The sequence below is a fragment of the Silene latifolia genome, chromosome X (assembly GCF_048544455.1).
Source record: "Silene latifolia isolate original U9 population chromosome X, ASM4854445v1, whole genome shotgun sequence".
NCBI lineage: Eukaryota > Viridiplantae > Streptophyta > Magnoliopsida > Caryophyllales > Caryophyllaceae > Silene > Silene latifolia.
Genome location: NC_133537.1, coordinates 26530644 through 26539110, shown reverse-complemented (window position 1 = coordinate 26539110; position 8467 = coordinate 26530644).

Sequence of the window (8467 nt, the reverse complement as noted above, 5' to 3'; positions counted from 1 at the left end):
GGAGGACAATGAGGGCGTTGTCCGTTTTGGTTTGGGGAGGGTATTGCATCCTTTGAGTCTGCATTTTTGCATTTGTTTTTGCATTCACGTTTACTTTTCTGCATGCATTGTATTTATTTAAAAAAAATCATCAAAACTCCAAAAAAAAAAATTCAAAAATTCAAAAAATAATCACGTTTCATTTTGCATATAGGTTGAGTCGGAACGGTAGATTTCCATGATGACACTGCACTTTAACTTGTCATATCACTTAAGCCTTGCATCTAATTGGCAGTTATTAGTTTAGTCATGCGCATATCTATGAGTTAATGTTGAAAATATAGCTGAGTGTGTAGACTTGACCTGATAAATTGGCAACCTACTTTACAATTTCTGAGTTTTAGAGTCATATAACTGGTGTCATTCATGACCAGTTCATGTAGGAATTGAGAGTAGTACTCCTTGCATAACATGTTCATCACTTTTGCACTTTTATGAAATTCGATTGCTTGTCACTTGCATACATTCGGGTTTGTGGTCGGTGTCACATGCAGGGAGTTGCTTACAATTTCCCCATTTCTCTCATTTTCACCCATTTAGCTCCACATTAGCCAAAAATAGCCTTTTGACCCATTAGCTACACCCAAATTAAGCCTGCCTGTCAAGCTAGTTTAGTGTAATTTTTGTGGTATATTTTTATTGCTGCTAGTTGGTTTGTTCTCATTATATGGAGTTGGTAGAAAAGAAAGAAACGTGGGCAGGAAAATGAGAAAAGCATGGAAAAGGATGAAAAATACAAAAAAAAAAAATGAAAATGAAAAAAAAAATGATAAAAACGTGAACAGAAAAAAAAAGAAGAAAGAAAGAAAAGAAAAAAAAAAAAAAAAAAAAAAGAGAATTTGAAATAGAAAAGAGGCCGTATTAAAAAAGGGAAGTTTGTGACGGTCTACTCCTTCATCCTTATTTGTATCTTTTTGAGGAGATTGTGTATTGGGTAGTGAGTTTTGCGCCAATGGAAGGGCGTGTTTGTGCTTGATTTCTAGACAGCTGAGAATTGGATAGTCTTAAATGGTCCTGTTTAGGTGCTAGCTTGACGCTTTACCTCCACATTTCCATAATTTGTTTTGCCCTTTCTCACCTGTAACCTCACTTTCCCATATCTTTTGTAAGCCCTCGGCTGTGACGGACATTGTTGGATGGAATGTGTGTATAGTACATGAATCGTCTATCATTTTTGTTGCATGCATGTTATTGTAGATACCCGTATCCGTCGATATTGGAATTTATAGAGAACCCGACAAACACCCGATGATGATAGGACACATGTATTCTTTAGTTGTCATTGTCATTATTTGGGCTCGTTTTACAATGTAGAATGAGCGTTGTCGACGAAGTATTTTATTAATTTAAATGATATTTAAATTAAATGTTTTTTTTTAAAGTGAATTCATTTTATTGTTTTAATTTGAATTTATTTTCTTAAATTTATTTTATTGAAAATAAAATATATTTTTGATTTGAAAAATCATTCTTTAGTTATTTGATTTGAAAAATCAATTTATATCGTTCATAAACCGTATTTGAAGAACTCGATTTTTTACGACGGTTTTATACGCGATTTTTGAGCTCGTTTTCTACTTGATTTGGGCTCGATTTTCGACGCACTTTCGGCCCAATCCCCTCTCCTCCAACCCGTATTCAAATCCCAGCCAAAACCCACCACAAAACCCTGGCTTAGCCCTCCCAAATCACGTCCCAAACAGCCCAACACCACCTTCGCTGCTCTGTTTTGCAGCCCCAAATCCGACACCAAAACTGCCCCGTATTCGACTCCAATGCGACCCATATCTCACCTCCCACCTAGCCCACATATCAAGCTATAATTCCAAGCCCTTTTCCATGCAACCCACGTCCATACCTCCTTATTTTCGAGCCCCAAACAGCAGCACAAACCAGTCCGTCATCCTTCAACCCGAGTCCACTAAACAGCCCCAAACCCGCTCCAAACACCACTTAAACCCGTGCCCATTAACCCTAATCCATACCCTAGTATCCTACCCATATTACCCTAGCTTAACCACCAAGAAACACCCCTCCAAAACCCTACACGAGCTCACAATAGCTGCTGGACAGCAGCAGCGAAACAGAGCAGCCCGACTGCTTGTTGCTCACTTTTACCCTACTTTAACTCCCTATAAATACCTCCCCTCTACCATACATTCATAGCTCTAAGTTCTCCATACATACTACCATAACTTACAAGCTTTAAACTCCAGAAACAAACCCTAATTGCCTCTCAAAAACCCTCGACAAAACCGACATACAAAACTGAGAATCAGTTTGTGTGTCCTCTTTGGAACCCTTCGTTCAACCCTCAAACCTCCATCAAAATTCGAGTTTCTTGTTCCTAATTAACCACACAACATCCATATACATCTTAGACAAAGATTTACGAGCCAAATTGCCCTTGAGAGTACACGAATCCCCTCGAAAAACAGAGTGTCATGCACTCTGTTTTTGCGGCTTTTCCTGTCTGTCCAGTTCTGTTTGTGCTCGTTTTTCGTGCCCAATAACTCAGAACGAGCAGGGATTGTTATAAGATCTTTGTTCTCCTCTATTCTAGTTTTCAAAACATCTTTTAAATCTAATTTTCACCATGAAACGAGTGAGAAATTGCAGTTTGAAAGTTGCTGTCCAGATTTGCAAAAAAACGTGTTATTGCTTTGTTCCTTCGTCGACGACGGCCTCTCGAAATAAAATCTACGATCGATTACGACCCAAGACGGTGTCAACGATACATGTAGGTTGAGGGTGCATCAAATCCTCCTCTTCTCCCTTTTATTTCGTTCTTTTTATGTTTGTTTTTTATCGTTTCGTTTTATTTTGTTTATCGTTTTTTTATCGTTTGATATCGTTAACTATGAAACTAGTTTAGTCCGAGTATGAATTAAAGTACCACCATGAACACCCGCGTTGACTTGAGATGGGAAGGAAATCCGCCACATCGGTCGGTCGTATCCCCCGTCTCATTTACATATCCTCGTGTTCAAGGTAGGGCATTAATAAAACGAATTCTAACTTCGTTCCTCTTTTTTGACCCCTCGTTTGTTTCGACCAATTCGACCTACCCTAGGACCCTTCGCATGTTAGTTCGACCTCTGATTGTTAACATATGACTTATTTAGACGACATTAGATCAATTTAATAACCTAATTAGACACGTTAGGTGGCATCGACATAGCCTTAAAAATCGATTAACAATTCTCTAATCTAATTGAATGCATCTCTCTTTTCACATGATTTCTCGCTAGTATAAGAGTGCTTGATTAGCACCTTCTTATTAACACTCGGCGAGTTAACTTAATTAGCGAACTTGACCTAATTCGACCCTTTTAGGCCGTGTAGAACACTCGATTTTAGGCGAAGCCTTCTGACCTCTTTTATCATCGATTTTTAATGTGTATCCCATATCGCTTTGCAAATCTATTTAACCTAATGAACCTAACCTAGGAACTAGGGTAGCCGTGTCTAGAGTGGCCGTGGCTTGGCCGTGTCTTTTGTCTTTCTTGCTTCGTTTTTTTATATATCGTTTGTTCTTTAATGTTTTGTAGCATGTAATTTATAGTTTGTTCATCGAGTTGTAATTTTCAAGTTTGTTTTACTTTTATCGAGTCAAAACCTCTTCAAAAACCTTAGTCTCATTTGGTTAGATGGTTGTGCTCCAATTCATGTAAGAGCGTAGTAAATCGCATGTTGTTTAAAGCGACATGGCCCGATTTATGCTAATGCATGCTTTGGTGTGTGGCCCTATGTCTAATTCGATAAGATTAAGTGAAAGCACGCATTACGAGGAGTGACCTAAGGCCATGAGTCATGTAAGCCGTGGGCCACCCCCCCCCCCTCCCTTGTGCACGTTTTCCTAGGCCAAATTGGCTGTGTAATGTGTCGTGTATGGTTTTGTGTATAGCGTTGTATTTTAGATCGAGTTGTATCTTTAATTTCTTGTTGTGTCGGCATGAAATGCCTGGGTTGTAATAGGGTAGATCCCAACGGCTCCCCCATTCCCTCTAAGCCTTGTTTGCTTTGTTTTGTATGTTGTTAGATCAATCAACCCACATGCTAAATTACAACTTTGACAAAGTTAGTTTAGTTGCATCTAAATCGACATAGAAACCTCACATGTTAGGGTTTTAAAACGATGTTTGCATATTATATATCGCAGTAGCTACGACCTTGCTTGAAATCCGATACTTGACTTAGTAGAGGCCGTTATTGACGGGCGGGGTTAGGTGTCCTTATGGGCTTCCTAACACGTACCCTCACCCCTTACTCAAGATCTATGGTTTGTGGATCCGTCTAAATACCATTGGATTACGAGAGTCATTCAAATCGAGTGATATAGGGTACAAGTCTTTATCTTTAATCACTCGTAGTCGATTGGCTTTATGCTTTTCGATGAAAGGTGTAAAGTTGACTTGAACGGTTCCAAGTTCCCATAAAACTTGGTGACGACTCTAATTTGTCTTAATTCGATTCGAAAGAACCTCAAGTCGATTATGCCTAGTGTGGATCCCGCGGACGCAGTTCCCGCGGGCGTTGTCCACAGTTTGGCGACTCCGCTGGGGAAAAGAGGACTAGTTACACTTTGTTTCTAGGGTCTTTTCCTCCGAGGTGAAACTTGAAAAGAAAGTATTGGAAAGTAAAACATTACTCGTAGTGCTACGATTCATGCATAAACCCTTAAGGACTTTCCCGGGCCGTCCCAGCGCTTCTTTGTGACGCGTGGGGGGCGACGTCCCACTATGCCAGGAACTTGCACATTGCTTGCTTCCGCTCCGCCTCGTCGTGGTTCTTGATGGTGGGGATGCTCTTCTAGGTACTCTACCTAAAGGCCCTTGCTCTATAAGACCCAAAAAGGATGGAGGGCATAAACCTTCTTATAGAAGACTTGCCGAGACTTAGAGATGTCTAGGAGCATACATCCTTATAACATGAGAATGACAATGTGCGAAATGAATTTCCCGAGTCTTTTCAAATTTTTCGTATCGATTTCAAAACCGAACTTTTGAACAACTTACTTCCAAAATAGCATGGTTTGAAAAACGCGGAATGCTGCCCAAGTAGGACTAGATTTTTCGGCCCAAAATAAGCTTTTATAGCCGGCATGCTGTCCATTTTAAATCTCATTTTCAAATCGATTATTCGTTTTTTTTCAAATTCAATCCAAAATATTTCTCGAACCATAACCGAGCATGAAATGCGTCGAGTCGTGTCCGGGTCCTGGCCGTGTTAGGCTAGGCGTGTTTTGCCCCGAGAGTCTAGAACACGACCTTATTGGGTCACCCAAGCTCACCTCTTGGGCTTCGAGTCATGTGGGTCGACCAATTGGTCTAGGATAGTCCACAGAAACGTCCAAGCTAGGCCATTTAGGGCGTTTCACTTAAACCTATGGGCTATGTTAGTCCAATCACGGGTTTAGTCACACCGAGTCCAGTTTAGAATCGAGCTATGACAATTTGAGTCATGTCATTTTGTCGAGTCTGAAATGAATCGAGGTCTAAATCCAACCGTGAGTCGAACCTTTTTTCAGTCATAAATCGAATCTTTGTTTGAGTCAAGTTGGTGTCGTGTCCTTAAGTGTGCAGGGGCTCTTACTTTTAAATATTGACTCGGTTCGGGGTTTTCTTGTAGAAAGGCCGCCAAAAACCCGACGTCAAGCAATGGAAGATGCTGTTAACAAACTCACTGAGGTCGTGAACCTCATGATGACCAGAATGGATGCAATCGAATCTAAGCTGGGTGAAGATTCCTCTTCATCTACCCCACCTCTAACTGATCTGGAGAAATGGTTCAAATTCATTGAAGACCGTCTGAAGCTCTCCCATGGGAAGAACATCCACTACGAAAATGCTAGGGCCTATGCCCCAGTTCAGGATAAGTTGCCCACAAACATGGTACTCACTGACATCCCAAAGTTTAAGGGCACAGAAGATCCAGTCCACCATGTTAAGGCCTATAAGGGATACTTAGCACTGAAGGGAGTACCTACTGACATGCTCTCTGAAATTTTCGGTCAATCTCTGGATGAACACCCGAAGGCGTGGTTCTACAATCTGGACCTTAAGAACTTCCCCACTTTCGAAGATATTACGGTGGAGTTCTGCACGCACTATACTAATAATGTCGAGATTCGGACCAATATAAGAACGCTAGAGGTTATGACGCAGAAAGAAAAGGAAGGCTTTACTAAGTTCCTTGCAAGATGGCGCGCTGAAAGCGTGAAGTTAGCCAAAAAGCCTGATGAAGTCGAAATAGTAGATAAGTTCATAAAGAATCTACGGCCTGTTTACCGCAATGCTCTGAAATACCAGAATTTCGGTTCTTTCAAAGAATTGATAAGAATTGGGATAAAGGTAGAAGATGACGTCCGAATGGCGTGTTTGAGAAGCCAAAAGGATACCAAGGGGCCTCATCGTCTAGGACCAAAGCCCCAGCAACGACCCATTTGGATGAAGCCATCAATCTCTTAGAAGGGCAATCGAAGAAGCCGCAGCGCCAAGCTCCGAGGGCATTCACCGATATTGGATGCACTTATACATACGCTCTCCAAAGGCTCATAGCCCAAGGAAAGCTGAAGCCTATTGGTCCAACTCCGGACCCTCCCGCTGATCAATAAGGTAAATGGTATAAACCAAATGCCTACTGTGCCTTTCATCAAGGGAAAGGCCATGATACTGAAAGGTGCTATCGACTGAAGCACGAAATCCAAGACATGATTGAGAATGGAACACTCCCGATCCCAACTGTTAAACCCAATAACATCACCAATCCATTTGGCGATCACGCCAACTTTGTTTCTATCGAAGACAATGTCGATTATTCCCATCTTATCTGCCCATGTCACTTGAAAGGGGTGTTCATCGGAAAAATATTTGTGGATTGCTTTGAATTCTTGCCAAACCCAAAGAATGAAATTCGAGTCGGGAGTCTTGCTCTAGAATGTACTCCTCTCATTAATGAAGTTAATAAAAGAAAATTCGATTCACCAACCTCCATCACTAGCGTAGATCCTCAGAGGACTACCTCGGGATGGAGGCAAACCATCACAGGGATCAAGGACAAGAGCCGAGCATCTAAGTTGACAACTGAACAAGGGAAAGCTCAAAACTAGATTTGAAAATTATGAGTCGGGATCTATTTTCTTATCTTAGTCGAGTCGAGTCTAGGACTTTCTTTTCTTGAATTTGAGTCGTTTGTTCCGCGATGACCTAGGGTGTGTCCTAGGAATCGTTCTTTCAAGTCTGTTAAGCTTTTGCCATTCCAATAAAAGGTTGCAGTTTCGTTTCCCAATATGTCTTGTTTTCAATCCTCAATCATTCCGGAAACATGATAAAATGCACAACACACTCAAAGGCATCCCTGGGGTAGAAATATGTCTTGTTTTAAAATGTAAGGTACACTAGGATCCCGTGTTTGATTCCTTTACCTATTCTATGTCTGGTGGTAGAAAACCTCCATCTGAACCAATGTTTATGACAAGCCTTTAGATGATTATATGATGAACCCGGACTAGCTCCTGGTTTCCCTATTGATGATGGAAGGCAAGCCCATCCCCACAAAATCATCCCCTCTCGAAGAGAGAAGAAACCAACCCGTTCTAACAAGGAATTGTTAGTTCTGACCTAAATTAGTTGGCGAAGCCATGTTTTCAAGGTGTATCCATTTGTGACTAGGAGAATGAGTAGAAGACCTTTTTTTAAAAAAAAAGAATGAAAAAATGAGAAAAAGAGAAAAATTGGAAAAATGAAAAAATGAAAAAAGAAAGTGATGAAAGAAAAAGGAAAAAAGAAAAAAAGATGTTGAAGTCATTGCAGAACGCTTTTGGTTGAATGTCGAAGTTACGGAAGCCAGAAGTCAAGTCAAGTACCCATAGTTGAAGTTCAATGGGCGAAGCCCAAAAGCTTAAGTAGTAACCTCTTTACCCTCTAAGTCCTTCCTGAGACAGTTACAAAGGGATAGTCGGGAATTTTGAGAATTATTCCGCTTGTGTTGTTACACCCAACCTTTAGGGTCCAGACATGGAAATTTTAACCCACATCATTTTTCAACCCATTTGCACTCATGGTTCATCAAACCCGAGACACCCATTCCAACCACATCAGCAGCCATAGCCCTTGGCCTTAGCACCACAAAACGAACCTTTAGAATGATGGTTAACCATTCAAACTTGTTATTACCAAGCTCCACATCCCAAAGAACCACAACCTTTTGTACCAGCCCTAGACACGGGATTTAACAGTACCTTACAGGCTAGAATGGGATACGACGTGATACCTTAGGTGACACCTTCGAGTGTGTACACACAATTAAAATGCCAAGTTTATGCACCTTGATCGAACTACGTTGGATTTGATTTCGCTCCACGCGAATACGTAGGCAGTCCTTCTGAATAAGGGATTCAATCCACTCCTCAACCAAGTTGTCATCT